The 22,049-nt window shown below is 45.5% G+C and overlaps 1 protein-coding gene across 12 annotated transcripts in view; it reads left to right on the top strand.

The window, feature by feature from the left end:
* Nucleotides 1-22,049, top strand: part of TRAF7 (TNF receptor associated factor 7) — a 194,732-nt gene that overhangs the window by 19,932 nt on the left and 152,751 nt on the right. For 3 of the 12 annotated variants that reach the window (XR_014969660.1, XM_085629414.1, XM_085629418.1), the window contains exon 1: nucleotides 10,890-11,172. The exons of 8 other annotated variants lie outside the window; for them this stretch is intronic. The gene's annotated coding sequence lies outside the window, so the exon portion shown is untranslated. Of the gene's footprint in view, nucleotides 1-10,889; nucleotides 11,173-11,370; nucleotides 11,390-22,049 lie in introns of those variants that run through there. One more of the 12 variants, XM_085629415.1, reaches the window with a different exon arrangement.

A 22,049-nucleotide genomic window follows, 5' to 3' on the forward strand; every position in this document is an offset into this window, starting at 1 on the left:
AAAACTGCCCCCTGGTACTCAGAGGCTCTCAGGGAAAAGAAATGCCAATGCAGGAAAATAGAAAGACAATGGCGTCTAGATTACTCTTTGGAGGAAAAAACCCGATACCGAGAGGCTATTAATACCTACAAAGCCGAGGTCAAAGCTGCCCAATCTGTATACTTCTCTGATAAAATCATACTAGCTAAATCCAAACCTAAGGAAATTTTTCAAATACTGAAAAAACTTACAAAACTTCCATCCTCTAGCTTGCACGAGGAAAAAACAACAGCCCACTGCAACGACTTGGCAGAATTTTTCCACCAAAAAGTTAATAAAATCTATTCATCATTCTCCTCTACACTACTGTCCCTATAGCTCAGGACCAAATAAATCTGGGAGACACTTTATCAGAACCCCTACCAACACTGGACCACTTCCCCCCTCTAGACCTTGAATCCTTGGAGTCCATTGCCCGCAAGGTACAATCTGGGTCTCCATGCGACCCAGCACCTCCAGAAGTCATGATATTAGCATCTCAGGTCACTTTACCAACCATTATGGACCTCCTGAACGCCTCCATCACCTCTGGCACGGTCCCTCCCGCTTGGAAGCGGGCCATGGTCCGAGCGCTGCTAAAAAAAACCAATCTGGATCCCTCTGACTTTAGCAACTACCGGCCGATTTCTCTGCTCCCCTGGGTGAGCAAAATCCTTGAGAGGTACATCAATCTCCAGCTGGTGAATTTTCTCGAAAACAACCAGCTGTTAGATGCCACCCAGACGGGTTTTAGACCCAGACACGGAACAGAGACTGCCCTCCTAGCAGTCACTGAGGAAACCAGAAAAATCCTAGATCAGGGGGGGTCAGTGGCAGTGATCCTCCTTGACCTAAGTGCGGCATTCGATACGGTCAGCCATGACACCCTGCTGAGCCGCCTCTCGAGTGTCTGAATAGTGGATGGAGCTTGGCTATGGCTCAAATCCTTCTTGAGTGACAGATCATTCAAAGTATTTGAGGGAGAGACAGTGTCCATGAGTAGGCCGTTGAGGTATGGAGTCCCACAAGGCTCCTCTTTAAGCCCTGCGCTTTTCAACATCTATATGAGACCACTGGCTGAGGTTGTTCGTCCATTTGGGGTTAAGATCATTTCTTACGCGGACGACACCCAGCTGGTGGTCTCCTTGGCGCAGGAGGCCGACCTGCCGTCGTCAGGGGGGCTAAAAAAGTGCTTAGAGGAGGTAAAGGGCTGGATGACCTCCTCATCCCTTAAGCTCAATGGGGACAAAACGGAGCTGATGCTCCTGGGTCCCTCAAACTCCACCTTCTTCAACTCCTTGTGGCCTCCTTGTCTAGGTACCCCCCCAGTACCCAAGGACAATATTAAGAGCCTTGGGGTGTGGCTGGACAAGACCCTCTCATTTAACATCCAGGCTACAAAACTCTCGGCTACCTGCTTTGGACTTCTTAGGATGCTAAAGAAAGTCCTCCCTCTTTTACCTATGAAGGCAAAGCAGGTGGCCATCCAGGGTCTGATACAGTCCCGCTTAGACTTCAACAATGTCCTCTACCTTGGCGCCCCGGAGTACACCTTGCGTAGACTACAGATAGTGCAGAACTGTGCGGCCCGCACATTGCTACAGCTCCCACGCAGACAATCAGCCAAACCTGGTCTGATCAGCCTGCACTGGCTATCAGTGCCACAGAGAATCATCTTCAAGGCCATGTGTAGTGCCCATCAGGCCTTTTGGGACATAGGTCCTATGATTACCCGCGACCTAGTAAAACAGTACCAACCCAGCAGAAACCTTCGATCTAGCCAGGCCTTTATGGCTATAGCTCCGAGAATAAAAAAGGCAAGGACGGGCGGTAGGACGTTCACCTATAATGCCGCCAAGACCTGGAACTCACTCCCTCTTCATCTTAGATCCAACCCTAACCTCTCCTCATTCCGAAAACAGCTGAAGACTTTTCTGTTTAACCCCCCTCAGTAATTTCAGCAAGTTACCTCTGTCAAGCTATTTCTATTCTGGCCTCTAGCGCTTGGACGCCCCCTGGGCAGCAACCGCGCTCTATAAATCTACTTTTCATTTCATTGTGCTGCGATGTGCTGCTGATATTCTTATGTGATCTTTGAATTCCTGTCGCAAGCGTCATTTTCACTCCTGTAAACACACTTGCTGCTAACTGTTTTATCACTTGCTGGGGGTGTGCGTGGGAAATTTGCGTAAGTCTCCGTGTATCCACTTCTGCTGTATTCGCGCGGTCTAGTGGTTGGGGGGAGCAACAGCTGCTGCACAGCAGAGCTGATTGGCTGGTCAGGGGAAGCCGACAGCCTTAACTTGGATGCGGGAGCGTACGCGCAGCGATAGAGGGAGAGATAAGCCACGGTAATCGGGCTGCCCTCCGGATAGCGTTATCTGCTTATTTTAAAAAAATAAAAACTTTATTTTACTTACTGTTTGAATCTGCACTGACTTAATTGCATTGTGGGGAACGGGGGTGATTGTGCTGCGATGTGCTGCTGATATTCTTATGTGATCTTTGAATTCCTGTCACAAGCGTCATTTTCACTCCTGTAAAGACACTTGCTGCTAACTGTTTTATCACTTGCTGGGGGTCAGCGCGGGAAATTTGCGTAACTCTCCGTGTATCCACTTCTGCTGTATTCACGCGGTCTAGTGGTTGGGGGGAGCCACAGCTGCTGCACAGCAGAGCTGATTGGCTGGTCAGGGGAAGCCGACAGCCTTAACTTGGATGCAGGAGCGTACACGCCGCGGGCGCGCCGAAGGCGCGCCTAAGGCAAGCCCGTCTGCGCCCGTCCGCGGCCGTCCAGGGCTAGGGGCCATAACCCTTGGTCCTAGGCTAAGATATTCTGCCTCGGAGCTGCTTCAGTGGGCTGAGGGTCATCAGGTGCTCAATAATGTCACCATTGCCAAACTGGATAAGGAAAACATTCGGAGGCCACAGGCTACGAGCAGCCATACCTTTTCGAGGAAAACACCTCTGAACATCACTAGCTCGGATCATGTTCCGGGTTTAAATATAGTGGTCTTAAATACAAGATCACTACAAAAACATCACCTGGAGATTTTCACGCTTCTCCAGGAGCGGGACATCGACATTCTGGCATTAACAGAGACCTGGCTGGCTGATACCTCTGCCCCAGATATTATCGCTGCCCTTCCTGGGGAATTTGATGCCGTTTGGCATAACAGGCAGGATAATAAGAGGGGGGGGGGGGGGGAGGGGGGGGGGGGTGGCAATTTTCTTTAAAACCAAGCTTATGGCCACCAAGATCATCGCAGAGAGCATTGATAACACCGATTTATTAGGAATTACATTTTCCCTTAAATCTTCTTGCCTCCTGCTCCTGGTGGTCTATCGTCCTCCGGTGGCAACTCCGAGGTTCTATGACTATTTCACTGAGACCGTGTCTGATCTCAGCACCCGATACCAACGTCTCATGGTGGTTGGAGACTTTAATCACCATTGGGAAATAATCCCGAGAGAGCCTCATGCCAGACAGCCAGAAATGGGGCTCGTCCAAATAGTCGACCGCCCATCCCACATAAAGGGGCATACTCTAGATTTAATCTGGTCCTCCGATGGCCGGGACAGGCTCATGGACATCAAACCCTGCGCATGGTCAGATCACTTCCTAATCTCGTGCTGGGCGCCCGTGAATGGCCCTCCTCCACTAGCTCCTCTCAAATGGAGGAAGGTACGGAGCTGGAATAAAATCCAGGCCAAGACTTTAGGGGCGATATTACAGAGGCCATCTCCTCCCATTCTCGAAACAGGCAACATTGATCTAGAAAGCACTACCCTGACTAACACCTTGCAGGCTGCTATTGATCAAGTGGCTCCAGAGCGTGCGGAAAGTATTCGACATAAACAGAAGGGGGCCCCCTGGTTCAATGAATCTTTGAGGGAAAGGAAACAAAGCCTCCGTCAAGCTGAAAGACGTTGGCGGAAAGTCTATGACCCAGCGGAGTTAACTACCTATAAATCCCTCCTTACATTGTACAAAAAGGCCATTACATCCAGGAAAGCCGAATACTATGCGGAGCGTATTGCCAGCGCACCGAACATCCAAAAAGAGACCTTTAAGATTCTGAAAGAACTTAGCAAAAAGCCTGACATCAATCCTGCAGCCACACCTTTTGACTGCAACGCTCTTCAGGTCTTCTTTCTGCAGAAAGTAGCCGGCATCCTTCTAGAGATTAAAGACATTCGGATCACTACAGGCACCTCGGAACCGCCTACTTCCTCTCCTCTTAAGGGCAATTCCATCTCCAGCTTTCTGCTCTTGGAAGCAAGTACTCTTTCTCTTCTAGCCTACGGGACCAAGTCTGGCTCCCCTATTGACCCTTGTCCTCCTCGGATCTTTATAATGGCATTTCCTGCGTTAGAGAATCAGATTCTTATGCTCCTGAATAAATCCCTGACAATCGGTCAGGTCCCTGCTAATATGAAGGAGGCCAGAGCTATTCCACTTCTAAAAAAAACAGGTGCTGACAGGACCATACTTAAGAACTATAGGCCTATCTCTCAGCTTCCCTTTCTGGCGAAGGTCTTAGAGAAACATGTTCTGATAACTCTTTCAGCATTTCTGGAAAAGCATGAGATTCTCCAGGTCCACCAGGCAGGCTTCAGAGCCCACCATAGTACTGAGTTGGTTAGGTTGTCGGTCGTGGATGAACTCAGACGAAAAGCCGATATTAGAGAATCGAATGCCCTGATTTTATTAGATCTGTCAGCGGCGTTCGACACTGTCTGCCACCAAAAACTACTCTCTCGTCTGGCAGACCTGGGCATTCAAGGACTGGTCCATAAATGGCTAGAATCATTCCTATCAGGACGAACGCAGAGGGTACAATTGGCCAAGCAGGTATCAGACAAGGGCAATATATCTTGCGAGGTCCCTCAAGGATCCGCACTATCCCCCCTTCTCTTTAATATATACCTGCAGCCCCTGGTGACCGCGCTAGCCAAAATGGACTGCAGAGTGTTCAACTATGCGGATGACACTCAGCTTATCCTAAGGATTGAGAACTCGACCCTTGCTCAACAGTCTGCTCAGAGCATACTCCGGTTCACGGTAGGCTGGATGGCGGCTAACTCTTTAAAGATAAATCCTGATAAAACGGAGGTCCCTGCCATTTCAACTAAAGGTAACCCCTGGAATGATCTTTTTTGGCCTCAGGAGTTAGGACCCCCCCATGCCAGCACCTGTGGTGAAAAGCCTGGGTATAAAGATCGACTCTGAGCTTTCTATGACTAACCAGGTTAACGCGGTGGTCGGTACTTGTGTCGGTCTGCTGCGACAGCTGAGGAAACTTGTTCCCCTCCTCTCGGCCTCGACCATAAAGACAATAGTAGCTGCTACGATAGTCTCCAGACTTGACTATGGAAATGCACTATATGTTGGGTTACCTCAGAAGTTGACAAATAAACTGCAGATAGTTTTGAACGATGCAGCCAGGCTCATTTTTAGATTACCTAGAAGAGCTCATGCTACCCCTCTGCTGAGTGAACTGCACTGGTTACCCATTAGGCAAAGAGCCAAGTTCAAGGGTCTGTGTTTCACACACAAAGCCCTTTATGGACATGCCCCTGAGTACATAAAAGAACGTGTACTCAAATATGTGCCTAGACGGGTGCTGCGCTCAGCAGAAGCCAGTAGACTAATATGTCCTCGTTTTAACCTCGCATCTAAAGGAGGCAGAGCCTTTTCGATCCTCCTGCCTCAACTTTGGAATCAGTTGCCCGGAGAGCTACGGAAGGAATCTAGACTTCTTCCCTTCCGGGGAAAACTTAAAACCCTGCTTTTCAGAGAAGCGTTTGATCTGGTGTGAAATCTTTAGCATCTAAGGACCCAGCCTGTTTCCGTTGTCTGGTTTTTTCCTCTGTCTGAGCGCTATGAGACCTGCCGGTATATATGCGCTATACAAGATTGAAATAACAATAACAATGTTTTCTTACTCCCTCGCTTGTATGCTTCTCCGCTGCAAAATACCTCCCTCATGCTATTTTGTTCTCTCCCTTATGTACTTCTCTGCCAAACCCTCTGCTTTACTCTCACCCTTGTTTGCAACTTTTTTTTCTTGGAGGGACCTTTAGCTACCATTTGTTGCCAGGCTGCTCAGCTTTCTGAAATGCCCTTTAGCAATTATATTTTTTTTACTGTGCCTTGTGGCTCCTTCTGTTTGGGATGGGTAAAACAAATGGTGCGGGCACTCTAACATTATGACATGAATGTGCTTTGCGTGTGCCGTATCATGACATATATTTTCCTTTCTTTTATCGATGATGCACAGCATCGCCAAAAGCTTTTTGCATGTTGCTGATGATATACAGCAAAACACACAGATCTCTTGACTGGGGGAGAATGTCTGCATTGTCAGCATTCCGTCCATCATTTGTTTGTTGTAACGCTGATGATATACAGCATCGCCAAAAGCATTGGCAAAGCCAATGCAGTACAAATTGCTTGTTAATGTGTTTTTTAGGTCTCGCTGAGTCAGCGCGCATGCGCTGCTCGGCGAGACATTTAGTAGGTGAGTTTTCAAAGTGCTACTGGCTGGCCTAGCGCTTGCGTACACGTGAGCGTGCACGCGTTCAGCCGGCCACCATCTGTCTTTCCCCCTCGCGATCGTGATCGCTTTCACTTTCTCAAAAGTAAAGAAATTGAAAAAAACATCCATTTCTTTACTTTTACTATAATCGCGGTACCCGCGCTTTACTTTGAACATTAAAAGTAAAGCGCGGGTGCCGCGATTATAGCAAAAGTAAAGAAATTGATGTTTTTTTCTATTTCTTTACTTTTACTATAATCGCGGCACCCGCGCTTTACTTTTAATGTTCAAAGTAAAGCGCCGGTGCGGCTATGCTTGTTGCGTGAAGCTAGAGGTTAAAAGCGGCGATGGCTGGCATGCCATACATACTAATAATATGTTATATTTTTGCAGAGCGCTTACTTCTGTTCAGTAACGCTTTAAATAGTAAATAATAAAATATCAATACTTTCATTTGTAAGCCTTTTGATTGGCTAGAACGGTCTCAGCTTTGCACAGAAATTGCTAACACGTGTCATTATCCAGCTCAACTTTTGACAACCTTACGAAGATGAATGGCTGAGTCTGTTCACCCGGATGCAAGGCTGTGACATGAAAGATGCCCACAGATCCATCTCAGCTGTAAGCTTCGGGCCAACCGAGCTACCTTACCCTTTGATACCAGCATGCTAAGCCTTTTCCAGAAGCATCCTTACTTTCTTGTGACGAAGCCATGGAACCACTCTGGCAAGGCGCCGTTGTGCAGCAGAAGGAGGGACTGCATCTCCGAGAACCACTTGAGTGTCAGCTGTTTCAGCATGGCCAAGGACTGGATTTCTTCTTCCGTGTACGTTTCCATTGCTGGCCTTTCTGTTGTCAACAGTGACGTGAGAGTTGATGTGCTACCTCAGAACAGACATGAGATGCTTTGATAGCAGGAAAACTGCGCGCGGACTATATCCTAGACTTTGTATGCTCATTTGCGTATGTCACGCGTTCTCACTTTTGGCAAACAAGGACTCAATGCGGCTATTGTTCCGGAAGCTTCTATCATTTCCATTCAGCTTTAGCTTTGAACTATTGCCCAGGTGAGGTGGGGACGTCACTTTCGAAGCCCACAGCATCACCAGCGCGCGCGATCGTTACATCAGCACAGACTGACCTCATTGGGGCAAATAAAAATGTTAGGTTAAACGCGTACTTGTTTACGTTTCGCATGAACATGGACTCACCAAAATACCTGGGGGAGCAGAAGTGAAACCACGCACAACCCGTGACCTTAATGGCATCACAGTAAGTGGCATCATACCACCTTTGACCCTGAATCCATCCCAGGAAGTGTTGTGACATAACCATAATTCTAATGACATGGAATTCACATCGCTGAAGTTTAAAATAACTGTATGATTATTTTTTTTAAAACACAAAACAAATGGTTTTTTTTATCCGTCCAAAAGTATGGTGCTGACATGATTTTTGAAAGTGCTGGGGAATACTTACCCTGAATGGTAGCGAGCGAGCAAAATGAGTGAGTCTGACTTCTTGTAACTGCGTTTGAGGGCAGTTCTCCCTCGAGAAGATTTCGAAAAAAATAGAGTCAAATAGTCCATTTAATAGGAACGTTTTCACGTAAATTTGCTCAAAAGCCATAGACTATAGAGGCAGTAATTACATTTTCAAGCTCTTTGTGGTGTGCCAAGCCAATGAAATAAGATGCTCTCCAAGAGTTTACCTTGCTTTTGTTTTTTTTCAAAATGTGCTATTGGTAACCCGTTATGTCATGACCATTCATTTTGTTAGGGTTGCCCCGCCACATGCCACAATTGTCCTCCCTTATGCACAGAATCGTCTCCAATGAGCTAGTAACTCACATATTCTCACACAATAATTTTCACTCATTTGTGCTCACCCTCATTAATTCTTATTCTGTCTCACATGTAATTTCTCACTCACACTTAATTGCACTTATTCATATTCTCAATTCCTCATTTTCATATTTCACTCAGTAATTCCCACTCATTCATTTGCACTTGCTCACTTTCAGTCACCTTCAGTTTTACTCATTCATACTTTCTCACTCACTTCCTCTCACAGTTACTCATTCTCACCTATTCTCACTCAATCTGACTCACGCATTCTCACTCACATATACTCTCACTGTCCCTCACTTTCACATATTTTCACTCATGCTCATTCTCACTCACACTCATCTCACTCATTCATTTTTAGACACCAAGTCCCTCCGTTTCAGCTCCTTTTACTCTCTCTCTCACGGATTCATTTTGACTCACTGACAATCAAGGCAACTCGTAATGAAGGCCTAAGTGTTTACACCAGGTGTCTCCAATGAGTAGCTCGCGAGCTACTGGTAGTAAACCAGCTGCCTGTGAGTAGCTCTCCTGCATACAGTCCATACTGAGAAGCTTTTGCTGGGCTGAATTAATTTGTATACCAAAAATGGAAAGTGAGTATTCCAGATGAAAATGCCTGTCTTTTTAAAACTAGGGAACAATGGTTACATTTTCGAACTATATTTAAAGCTGATATTTGAGTGATCATTCACGTGGTGTTGTGGAGACTTGTTACTAACTTTATTCATAGGCATTGTAGCTATAGCTGTTATTTATTACCCATGTAATGTCATTTCAATTTGGCAAGAATAGAAGTTACGTATAGAAGTTATAACAGCAGACAGGTAACAAACTCCTTTGGTAAGATACTAACCGATCTAAAGCAATTCTAAATATCCAGATGTCTTTTCTGGTAAACTCATTAAAATCAGAATGAAATCTTATTGCCAGAAGTGCTGTCTAAATTTTCCATGGTGTGAAAGATTTTGCCAAATACCACCAAAAAAAAGCTCCGGCAACTTTTTACTTCTGTGCTGATAAATAAATCGGCAGAGGCGTTATTGTGAGCATGTACACAAAAGTGATAATAATAACGATACTGCATCGATCAATTAACTAAATCTGTTCCCAGTTTCCCGTTTGATCAGTGTCGCAAAGACCGTCTCAGTTCCAGTAGAATATGTTGAAAAAAAAAGAGACACAACCATTGGCATAGCCAATAGATCTCGCTTTTGGGACCGTATAAGTATTTAGTTATGCAGCCCAATATCCTTGGTGCAACAACATCAACTGTTGCATGGCTAAACACTTATAAGGTCCCAAAAGCGAGACCTATTGGCGATGCCAATGCTTGTTACATCTGGTCTCGGTGCTGGACAGAGGTTTTCACCAAAATTTGTAAGGGCCCAGCCAAATTATATGATGTACCTCAATGATCAGCCATTTTGCACCCATCTTCCACCAGCCTACAGAGGAAGACTAACTGTACTGCACTGATTACACCTCAATGGGATACGACTAATATTAAAATAAAGCTCAGATTATAGGATTCGTCAGCGGTAATGTTCAAAACTTTGGGTACCTCGGAAACCAGCAGTTTGGGATTGTAGTTATTTTTACTTATTTATATTTCGAATTTTTCCAAATTTGACTCCAAACGCAAAGTGATGGGGCCCCTCTGGAGAACATGAAGAGAGGCCCCCTGAGTCCATGTCTCACGGATATTCACTGCACTTGGGCTGAATGGGGAGCCCCTGGCAAGTTGGGCCTTTCCTTCTCTGTGGGGACCGGTGTTACGCCCATGATGAAGGTACCACAGAAACTGTTCTGCAGCCAGGGCCTCCTCCGGCGCCCGGAGTGGAGTTTGTTTGCAGCGGGTTGTAGGTTGATGCTGCCTTCTTTACTTACCTGCTGAGTATTTCTGGTAATCCGCCGCTGACCCAGACTAACTTTTAGGACAAAAAGGTGAGGAAAGTCCCACAGTATGCCCAACTGCTAGCTTGTTAGGTACTTGTTTACCCTGGAAACACAGTACTAGACTGCTGCACTTTGGGCTGTTCCAGGGACTTTTAGGATGCTTTTAGAAAGTATAGGATTAAATGTCAAATGTAAGTAAGTGATAATAGCTCACCCGCAAAGATGGGTCAGAACTTTAACTTTTGTGGCTAGAGATCGGTCATCTGGTGGAGCGGGTGGGATCGCGTGTTTTTTATTTTGTAGGTAGTTTGTGGTACTTTAGTATACCATTTCTGCAAAGACTGCACCCCGGTGCCTACTCATTCCGGGCGGGAGTCTGAGATGACGCCTGGTGGTGCTGGGCACAGAGCTGCTGTCTGGGCGCCCTCACCCTGTGATCCTGCTTTAAAGGGTGCTGCGGTGCTGTCGGGGGAGCCTCTGACGTCGCCGGCAGTGGAGGACAGATGGCCGAGGGCCCGGTGCGGGGATTCCCCGGCCGTGTTTACTTTACACCCGCAGCTCTGCGTGCCTTTCTGTGTGCATCAGTCTCGGAGGGGAGGCGCCCGGGGGAGCAGCGGCCGAGAGAGCGCTTCCCAGCAGAGGCACAGTCAGGGAGGGGACAGGAAGTGATCGAGGGGAGGTAACGGGGGCAAGAGATACCGACACGGAGGGAGATGTGCAGCTGTGACGCAAGAAGAAAAGGAGGCATTGGTACCGGGGGTGAAGAAAAGTTCTATGAGGAGAGGGGCCCAGCCGGAGAGAGAGGCGGGCACCCTGGCTAGCACGAGTCCAAAAATGAGAGGCAAGAGGCACTTTACCCTATGCAGGTGAGGCACCTACACAGGGAGGAGGGAGCAAAAGTGAGGTGACCGACGGAGGCTGAGGCACGGCAGAGGCTGCGCTGGGCACGGGGCGGTCGGAGACTGCGGTGTGATGACAGAACTAGGACACGTGGGCGACAGGACAGGCACGTGATTGGTGGGCACGAGACAGACATGCTAGAAGAGAGACCATCGAGGGAGATGCGACTGCCTAACTTTAGAGGTGGGGACGGCGGGAAGAGGGTAGAATGTGTGTATTTCTCTTAGTAGTTTATTTTTGCAGTTTTGCATAGGAGCGTTAGAGCGCTTTACATAAGCAGTGAAAGGTAACTCGCATACGATAAACAAACCTTGGCAAAGCCAAGAGGTCTTGTCATTGGGACCTATTTGCTGTGCGACTGGTTTTTAGTGATTCTGTACACCGTTTTGCCAGGGGTCAAAAAGTATGATCTGTGGTGTGCTCAAATGCTGGATTGATGCCCGAAGAATGGGGGGCCATGGGAGTAGGTCGATGTAAGGTGGGTGTAAGTGGAGTTAAGGTTATACATGGTGTGGACTGTGAGTCATGCAGTTATTTTGAAGATTTCATTCCATACTGTCCTCTGAATTACGCCCCATGTCTCTATAAGGGATACTTTTTTGAAAATACTGTCCTATGCTGTCCCTCTACCGCACCCTGGGGTAAGCCCTCTGCTTGCTATTGCTACCTTTAGCTAGTCAGGTGTGCAAAGGGAGCAACTTTGTTATTACATTGGAATCAAATAGAATCTTAGGCCTCCATACTCATTTGGCCTCTTATCTGTGAAACATTAGGAAACTAGAAATGCTTAGAAACAGGCTCTGGTAGGGTAGCAAGTGCTATAAAAACTTTTTGACAACCCCAGCTTTGTCAAAACTTGCACTATGATTGTTTCTGATGAAAGGAGCATATTGGGTGGTTCTTCTAATGGTCATTTGTAACAAATGTCCTTGTGCATACTTTCTTAATTGCTTTTGATTATATACCACTGTATAGTTTTAGATAGTTGTGAAAAGTCCTCTGAATATGTTCTTGCACTGTTTTTATATGATCCTATTAAACTCTTTTACAATGGTTTGCCGAGATGTGAATTACAAATAACACAGTATATCTGCTTCATTGATGAAGACTAGTCTTGTTGCAGCATCAGTACTGAAGTAAAAGCTGAGAAGTGCCTACCAGATATTTGAGCAAATGTTATGTAAAGTACAGTGTGCTGCTTCCTTCCAGACCTGCATAGAAATGAGTTTGGTTGAAAAGAAGTGTACCAGCAAGGGCTCATGCGTGAATTCACATTTCACAGTTGACCTGTTCTGTTGGTGCTAGAATCTTTTTCATAGTGGGGTGCTGCCATAAATGTTACATTTCCAAAGTCCTAGGGATAATAAAAAATCCATGTGCCACTAACAAGTGTAGCCCGTAGAGTGGCAAGGATGTAGTGTGTAGCTGGGGGTGCATTTTGAAGCACACTTCCTCAAATATAGGTAAACAGTCTTATCTCATCCTGCTTTTATCTATTAAACTTTGAGAACATTTTTTCCATACATCTCTCATGAGTTGCAAATGACGGCGATGGTAGCACTCTTTCTATCCAAGCTAGACTACTGCAATGCCCTATTTTTGGGCATTGACAAGTCTCAGCTGAGAAAATTGCAATCCCTACAGAATGCCGCAGCAAGACTACTCCTGGCCATACCCAGAGGACAGTCAACCTCTGCAGGAATCAAATCATTCCACTGGCTTCCCATCAAACAGCGTGTGGAATTCAAGTCTCTAAGCTTTGTGCATAAGGCTTTATACGGCGGTGGTGCTGAGGACATTCAAAAACTGTTCCCACCATATATTCCCCCACGTGCTCTTAGATCTGCCAGCCTGGGCCTTATTAAGATCGTAAAGACCAGACGGGCGAGATAGTGGGGGGAGGGGCAGGGCGATATCACAATGAGCGGCAAAGCTTTGGAACAAACTGCCTCTGGCCATGAAGCTTCAGCCTAATTTGCAGTCTTTCAGGAAGAGCCTGAAAACATGGCTGTTTACTGCCGCATAGGTTTCCCTGTCAATACAGCGTGTTGTTCCTGTCCACACATCTCAGCGCCAAGACGCCACGGCAGTCGAGCGCTATATAAGCATATAAACATAAACATAAAACATGGTGTGGCAGGGAACTGCCATTTACAGAAAACACATTTTCCAATGAAATGATCATTACATTTGCACAGACATGCAGTTTAACTGATAAATCTACAGCTCACAAAAGGTAATGTGTGGAAATCGGCATCACCTAATGTACTGATTTGTTTTGATCATATTATAATCTTTGTTTCCACCACACTTTTGAATTACAAAAAACGTGCTTCATTTCTGCTTTCCTATTTCTGGAATATTTTTACAGTTCATTTTCGATCTTTTCAATTTTGTTGTGTGCTAGAAAAAAAGAAAATCCTACATCCTTTTCACACTACCAGTACCCAGTAAGATTGTCACATAAATCCTTACACTTTGCAGTCCGAGAAAGAAAAATAAACATCAAGCTCCCTGTAAATAGAATAAACAGCAGTTTGTTGGAAGATAGAGCCTGGCATTTGACCTCTGTCTTTGAATGCACAGCAAAAGATAAAAAGTACATGTAAAGTCCTCTTTATTGCCCATTCAGCTGCTGAATTCGGCATGTTTATTTTGGGGGTGCGTCAGCACCCCCCTACTTCAAGCGCCTATGGCATGGGTATGAAAACGAGTACGAGGATGTTTTAAATTATACTGTTGGTTAAGAGCACGGACCACAATAAACAAGCTTGTAGACAGAACATTGTTCCTCACAGGCATGCAAGATTAATGAACTAGTACAGGCAGAGATAAGTAGAATCAGTCAAGCAGAAAGATATGAGGCAGGTTTAGTATAATTTAAAGATAAAATGCTACTGATTTATAGAGCATTTCTGAAGTATTGAGTTGTAAATGTTAGCTGCTGGAGCTCCAAATCCCTTGGCCCTAGCCCTTCACAGATAGATCATCAGCCAGTCAATGTGCTCTCGGCAGTAACTTCCACTAATAGCAAAAGCGACCCTTTGATAAAGCCCAGTCTGTCGCCACTAGCTCTGCCGTAGTGTCTAATGTGAACTCAGTGAGTGAGGTGGAATCACAAACAGAGTGTGGTGCCTCTACGCCAGTGCCAAGTCCTGCTCTGCTAAATCTCCCACCTTCCCCCATGTATTCATTTTGATGCTTGTACCACTCCTCAAACGTAACCGAGAAGAAACAGAGGAACAATTAACCAACAAAACTATTCATTGGCTTTAGACTAAGCAAGTTTAGTTTAGTTCAGTTTATAACTTATAAAGCGCCCGAATCACCCCCGGAGGGGTATCTCCACGCTACGGAAGTGCAACAGTTAGGAAGGAGAAGAGCTCAGTTTTTAGAAGTTTTCGGAATAGTTGATAGTCTGGGCATTTCCGAATGTGGCTGGGAAGTTGATTCCAGTAGGAGGGGGCTAGGTAATAAAAGGCATTCCCACCTGTGCGGGATTTCGTAACACAAGGCTCCCAAAGTAGCGACTTAGAGCCTGAACGGGGTGTTCTGGAAGGCTGGTGACGGACGGGAAAGCCTATCTGCTAGGTAGTTGGGGCCATTGCCATTTAGCGCTTTGTACACAATGCAGCAGATTTTAAATCTGATCCGCTTGCGGATTGGCAACCAGTGTAATCCTTGAAGTAGGGAGAAAGAGGCAGTCCTAGCAGGAGAGTTGGAGATAAGGCGGGCCGCTGTGTTTTGAACCACCTGAAATCTATCAAAGGAGGACTCTTTAGCTGAATTCAGAAGAGCATTGCAATAGTATAGGCGGCTAATTACTAATGCTTGGAGGAGTGTTTTACGCACATTCAGAGGGAAAACCCTCCGTAAAAGGCTTAGCGTATGGAAGCATGAGCCTACGGTGGTAGTGACGTGCTCCTTCATTGTAAGTTTTTGGTCCAGGAGTACACCTACGTTTTTTACCACGGTTTTAGGAGCCGGGGCGGCACCCACTTCGGTGGGCCACCATTCTGGAGACTAGAGCAGAGGGGCATCTCCGAATAGCATAATCTCCATTTTCCCTGCATTTAACTGCAGAAAGTTGTTCCTCATCCAAGCAGCAATGGCTGTCATACCTTTTGAAAAGGTCAACTGGATGTTGGGAGAGTTTTTGTCAAAAGCCATTAAAAGCTGGGTGTCATCAGCGTATGAGATTGGAATGAAGCCTTGTTCCCTGAGTAAATCTGCCAGAGGAGCCACATAAATGTTAAACAATGTGGGACTAAGACAAGATCCCTGTGGTACTCCTTTGGTCAACTCCGAGGTTCGAGATCTAAAGACACAGAGGTTGATGGTTTTGGTGCAGTGGGTTAGAAAACATGATAACAACTGAAAGGCTAAACCGTGGATTCCGATATCCCTCAATCTGTTGAGCAGAATGGAATGGGATATCATATCAAATGCCGCTGACAAATCCAGCAGCACCAATAGTGCTGCTTGTCCGTTGTCCAGGGAATGTCTCGCCCTGGGGGCCGGTATATAAGTGCACCTTTTCAACAGCAGTGGGATTGAAAATTAATTCTAAAAATAAGTATTTCTAGTTTATTGCCACAACACTGTTCAAGTATGGATACAGTAATAGAGTCTTTATGAGCAATGCCTATACCTTCACCGAGCTTAGACTGCCTATCAAGTCTTTGGATAGGGTTGCCATCGGGGATTGCCACCGTAATAGCGGGGATGGAACTCAGTTTGAGCCAGGTTTCTGTCAGGAAACCTATATCTGTGTGCCCTGAAGAAAGCAAGTCCCAGATTTCGATAGCATGCTTGGGCAATGATCTAACATTTGCCAGAAAGCAGTGCCAGCCCGGCCTAGAATTACTAATCGAGGTGTTGAGGGGGAGAGGGAGATTGTTTGGGTCCGAGTTTAAGTGACTCTTACCAGGAGTCGGTAGCAGAGAGCCCAATTGTTCCTACCTCTATTCTAGGCTATGGAATTGGCAGTTCCTACATGCAAAGGGTCCCTCCATCTCTGGGAGGGACTTGGAGGGACATTTAAAGGAGCTTACTCATCTTAGCGCGAAAAGCTCCGCACTTGTGTAAGAAAATTTCTGTTGGTGGCTAACCCCTGGTTTGTAAGGAGCAGAGGTACTGGCGATGGAAGGGCACAGACGGGCTTGCCTTTGGCGCGTCTGGGCAGGCATGGGTTTAAGTAGACACGGGTAGCAGCTAGACTGCTGACCCTGTGACTCCACCCCTGTCCGGAAGTGGGGGAAAATGTTGCCGCTAACTCCCTCCACACAAACGGGAACACCCATGGTGGACCGAGGAGAGGTGCGGTAATTCTGCTGGAGGCGGTGAGGAAAATGCCATGCAGAGAGCAACAGGTAAGGAGCCTAGAGAACCCCCGTTCAACTACCCTCAATTGCCTTGATTTAAAATACCCTGAATAAACAGGTAGAACGTTTGGGTGACAGTCGAAATCATCCGAAAGCAACAATGCAGGTTAAAACAGCCTTACTGTTCAAACGTGTCTGAGTAAACAAAGATGTAATACAGGTAACAGTAACCAAATCCTCATGACGAGGAGGGTAGGCTGGATTGGAGTGTGCACCAAACATTTTACCATGAGATTGTGCTGTAGTTACGTTTTCGGAATCCCATTCATGTGAGAAATATTTTGCGCCTGCTCTCTGTGCGAATAATAACCCCGGGGAAATCATCACTCTCCCTTTGGGTTATTTCTTTAGACATCCCTCTCCCAGGCACCCAGTAGTAGAATTTTGTTGTACACTACTCATTCAGTCAGATCCAATAGGAGTTCCTCATAACCAAGGTAATGCGCTGGCCTTAAGCAATAGGTATGAAGCCCTTAGCACTAATGACTGACTTGATATATCCCCCCACTGGCAGATTGTCATTAGTGGGAAGAACAAACATAGTTACGTTTTAAGGTACGTTGGACGAACGCTTGTGGATCTAATAGCCAGCCATTCATTGGCCTGTTGAGTTGGAATATCACAGAGATTAAAGCTAAACTTAATTCACCTGATTGGCTAACATTGATTGATCTGTACAGTACAATTTTTTTTTTTCTAGAAACCTGCTCTTTCTCCATTATCATGTAGTGGCTTTGCATGTTATTGTAATCCTGCTACCACTTCACATGCTGGGTGGGCCAGTGGTGTATTGTCAACGTAGATATGCTGAAGAGGATGCTGCTATAGAGTGCGACAATGTGGCTCAGACAAGGAATAGACCACTTGTTCGCATGATTGTACCCTGAGGGAAGCCTATGTTTAGGTGAAACGCGTTGGCTGTGCCTATTGAAAAAAATGTATTAAAGAAAGAGAAAACTACAAGCAGTGACTGACTCATCTTGTTTTCTATAGTCCTGTATCCAAATTGTTGTCTACTACATTTTGGTGTCTGTTGCCTCTCAATCCGTTTTAAAGTTTATAATGTATTGCCATTGTATGGCCAATTGGAAGCTAGTCTTTATGGGGTGGGCAACATGGCTTAATGATTGGTGTTTACTTCAGGTGGTGTGACTCCAGGCCCCCTGGCTGCCAATCATGGTTTTAGTCATCTTTGGGGTTTAGAACTTGCTAATTATACCGTTTTTTTCTGGTCTATCTGAAGCTGGCATTGGGCTTTGTGGTTTAATCGCTTTTGAGGGTATATATCCTAATATACATCTAGCCCTTTTGAAACTTATGCATAATATTAAAGCTGGCCCAAGATGGTTCCACCACGCATGTTCTCATGCTAATCGATGTTGGCCTCAAGCTCTTGTCAACTACACCTAAGGATACAGAGGAGGTTGGAGTCACCTACTTTCTATATAAGCAGATATTGACAAGAAGGAAAGCCGAGATTAACAGTGTTAATTGGGATCCTTTGACTCTTGCCAAGAACACAAGTAGCCATAGGTCTTTTTGGTCCACAATGAATCCTATTAAAACGATTTACAGCCGGAAATTACGCTGAGCAGTGATATTACGGTCACTCAATGACATGCTCAGATTAAAGCTATCTACAGCCCACCCTCTCACAAAGACCTATTGGTCCTTTTAATAAAAAGACTGGATTTGAGAGGGAAACCTATTTTTAAACTTGACGAAGTGGCTGATCCCATATCCCAGAGTCCCGCAGGGAAAGCTCCAGGCTTTGATTTAGTGAAATTCAATATAGATTTATGGACTGTGCTATGTTGCTGACTATTGTTTTTAATACTTCTGTAACATTTCAACTTCTGAACTCATGTGCCACTTCTGTTAGTAGCTAGGCAAAAAACCTACTACTGCACCTCCCAATCTGTCCCCAATTCAGTGTAGGTGCTACCACAAATGGTACCAGCCGCTCGCGATACCATTGGGCCGGCAAAAAAACATGTGACAAAATCTGCGAGCACTCAATTTACAGTCTAAAATGTGTCGGCTCCATTGGATCGGTATGGTTTTAAATCGCAAATAGATAAAGAAGATTGTTGCACTACATCCAATGGTGCCGGTATGTTTTGTACTGTAAAGTGTGTGCTCCCTGATTAGTTTTTTTTTCTCTACAGCTGTCCCTATTGGTTTTGGGCTTAGATGTATCCTTGATTCCTTTTCTGCATTTATTACATGAGAAGCATGCAGCCAGACTTAGATTTGACTCTAGTGAGATGGTTTCAGACCCTTTTCCTATATTGCGGTGGATACACCAGGGCTGCATTCCTTTCTTTATTTTATGCATTGATAATTTGAATTCTTCTCTAAAAAAAAGTCTGTGTTGCTGTTCCTATGATTAATAATGTTCCCACCCCCGCATTATTATATGCTGACAAGGCTGCACTGACTGACTGCCCTTACTCCTAGGTCTTGGCATTGCCTTACAAACCACATTATACAGTTTATGGTGGATTAAGATCTTGCCACAAACGTTACTAAATCCTATATAATGGACTACTATAGTGTTGGCCTTCGACTTTTACATCCTGAAGTCATGTATTTCGAGATCTTTTTGTGATAATGAAGAAAAAGGATGGAAAGGGAAATAAAACAATTGCTTAGGATCACACAATTTGGTAAAGTGGGGAAGCCGGGATTAATCCCATGGTTGCTGGTTTCACAGTGTTACGTTCAGCCACTATATGTATATGATTTGCTTACCCTCCACTCACCTTACCGCAAGTCCCTCTCAAACCCCAATCACTTGACCGCCACCCCGCTGGCATCAATGCAGCCCTCAGTCACATCACAGACCGAACTTTTTGGCCCCAGGGAAAATGTTTGCGAGCACCCATGTCCTACAACGTAGACTCAGCATAACAAGCCATCATCAACCCTCGTCCTCTTTGATCTTTCCACTATTTTTGATAGTGTTGATCACTTGATTTTGCTCTCTTCTCTCTCTCTTCACTGGGCATACTGCAGTGGTTGTCTTTGTTTCTCACGGATGTCCCCTGTGCTATATGCTGGGCAGGAGAGAAGTGTATCTTATTTCCTATGTGACTGCCACCTTCCAGGTCATTAGACCCTGTTTCTAGTCCTCGACTTTCGTGTGATAACCCAGTACATCATGGGGTTGTAGTCTTACTCAGCCTCCACTGAACTAATTAGACTGACAAACCTGACAATGATTTGTAGGTGAAAATTTCAAGACTGCTGGTGATAATGTCTGTAAGGATCAGGAGTGAGGTGGTCTTCATACGTCTTCTTGTTCGGCTCTGCCGTTCCCATTCGCTCCACTCTACGCCCCCCTTCTATCTACTCCACCCTAGGCTTCTTGAAACTCGGGCCCTTTTGCCTCTTCAGTACGAATGGTTCCCAGAACTTACGTTCCTTTATTTGATTATTCTCTTAGTTTAACATTTTATGTGGTGTTCTTGGACCACAAGGAATTATGGTGCTTTTACATTGCAACTGCTCTCAATATTCTCTCAGACAATAGTGAAAAAATAAATTGAACCACACGGTAATACTTAGAGAATTGTAAGGCAAAATATAAACAGTAGGAATGTTTAGATTTGTACACCCGGTGAAGAAAGGGGACAAAATTGGAGTAGGGACTGTCAAAAGAGATGGGTTTTACACGATTTTTTTAGTTTAAATTGAGGGCAGGAGAGAGCTTCTTCATGATGTTCTGCGGTAGGGCCTTCTTGGTAGTAGAATCACCAGTTAATGATTGCTTTGTTCATTCTCCTAATTTTGACTCCCCTCCTGGTAACAGCCTATCAAGGTGTTTGTCCTCTCACTTACTCCACCATAACCAATACAAATCAGAGACCCTCTCTCCTGCACCCTGTCCTTTGGCCTGCTCTCCTCCACCATCTACAGTATTCCCTCCCAGTTCTCTGCCTTCAGGTCATAATCTTGGTTTCATTTTTGATTCCTCTTTCCATAAACACTCCACTCCCTCTGCGTTCTTTTCCCAGCCACAAAGTCTGTGGAAAATACAACCCTTTCTTACTTTATGAGCGACTAAAAGCTGCATTACGTCCTCCATTTTCTTTTTTGCTCTGCTGTCAGTTTATCAGAGCGGCTCATCTCCCATCTTTCTCCTTCTACCTTTTTGTCCACTCCTGTTGTCTGTTAGTCCATCTTCTTCTGTTCTCTTTTTGTGTATTCGCTGTATTCATTGGCCTGCTCTGGCTGATCTTTCTTCTACCCCTTTTACTCTTTCTTACCTCTTGTTCTCTTCCTTCTTTCTCTCAGTTCCATGCCACACCTCCCCACCCTCCCTGTCCACAGGCTCCTCTTGGATCATTGTCAATACTCGGAGTTAAATATTGTCACCTCCCCTCCACCTGCCAAATAGGAACCTAATGGAAACCAAAATCAGCCTTGGCAAAAATGTTCAAACCAGCACATACAGCAGAGGGCTGTGACTATAATGGTACTCCTACAGGGCCGTACTGGACATCATACGTTTCTCTGAGAGGCCGGAAGGGCGGGGGCTGGTTTTGCAGCGGTGGGGGCCGGTTTTGCAGTGGTGCTGCACTATCGGCCCTCAGTAACGAAAAAAAGCAGAAAGCAAGCATTTCCAGCCTCCCGAGGCCAGGCAGTGCTTCACCTGGGGCGGGTCCGAGAACATTTCCATGGCTGCTTTGGGTGCCCAGTCCGGCCCTGGACTCCTATGGCATGGTTGGGTCATGGAAGCTTTCCAGCCATGATACCAGCACCTAACCTGCAGCCCACCTGAGAAATACCGTAGTGGCAGAATGCCCATCCCGGAACAACCATCCCCCCCACCAGCCCCACTGGTGTTCTGCACCTACTCTACCCTCTTTTTGACCCATACTAAAGGAGCATCTCCTGATCTGCAGTTCTCTTTGAATAGATGTACATTAATCTAATTTATTTATATATCTGTGCTCTAGCTAAGCATTATATAAATTAAATACTATGAATTACTTGCACAAATAGTTCCTGTGAGATCACCAAAAAAAGACCTGACAGTGCACCTGCGCACACAAGCTGTTACCAAAAGAGCACTTCAGGAAAATACTCAAAAGGTATGTTTGTTTAACTAAATCTGGTTATGGCAGTTCAATGCCAGGATACCTAGTTGGTATTTATGCACTCTATAAAATATTTAACGTAATTTAAAACTTCAGATCACAGATAAGTACAAGGGAAGAAATGAGCCCTGAAGAGCAGGAGCAAATCTATGCATGAAGAAAATGAGATAACGTAGGCGATGGCAAAGATGTACACAGTGGACGCAAGGCATAGGTCGCAAGGGATACAAGGCAGGTGTCACAAAGTAGAACCAATAGGAAGGGTAGTATAGACTACATAAGAACCTAGAACACATGCATGGGCTAGCCAAGCCCAGACAGCACTACCTAGAAGGCCACAGAACACAAGATGCA

The sequence above is a fragment of the Triturus cristatus genome, chromosome 10, assembly GCF_964204655.1.
Source record: "Triturus cristatus chromosome 10, aTriCri1.1, whole genome shotgun sequence".
In the NCBI taxonomy this organism is placed as follows: Eukaryota; Metazoa; Chordata; class Amphibia; order Caudata; family Salamandridae; genus Triturus; species Triturus cristatus.